Genomic DNA, 249 nt, shown 5'->3' with positions numbered 1-249 from the left:
GATAAAAACATAACTGGAGTCAAAAGCTGAAGACTAAGAGCATAAAATAGGACTAAAAAGATAAAAACATAACACTGGAGTTAAAAGCTGAAGACTTAGTGCAAAAAATAGGACTAAAAAGATAAAAACATAACACTGGAGTTAAAAGCTGAAGTCTAAGAGCATAAAATAGGACTAAAAAGATAAAAACATAACACTGGAGTTAAAAGCTGAAGACTAAGAGCATAAAATAGAACTAAAAAGATAAAA

This window comes from Doryrhamphus excisus, chromosome 14, assembly GCF_030265055.1.
Source record: "Doryrhamphus excisus isolate RoL2022-K1 chromosome 14, RoL_Dexc_1.0, whole genome shotgun sequence".
NCBI lineage: Eukaryota > Metazoa > Chordata > Actinopteri > Syngnathiformes > Syngnathidae > Doryrhamphus > Doryrhamphus excisus.
The sequence above is the reverse complement of the archived record's forward strand: the minus strand, read 5'-3'. Positions refer to the sequence as shown.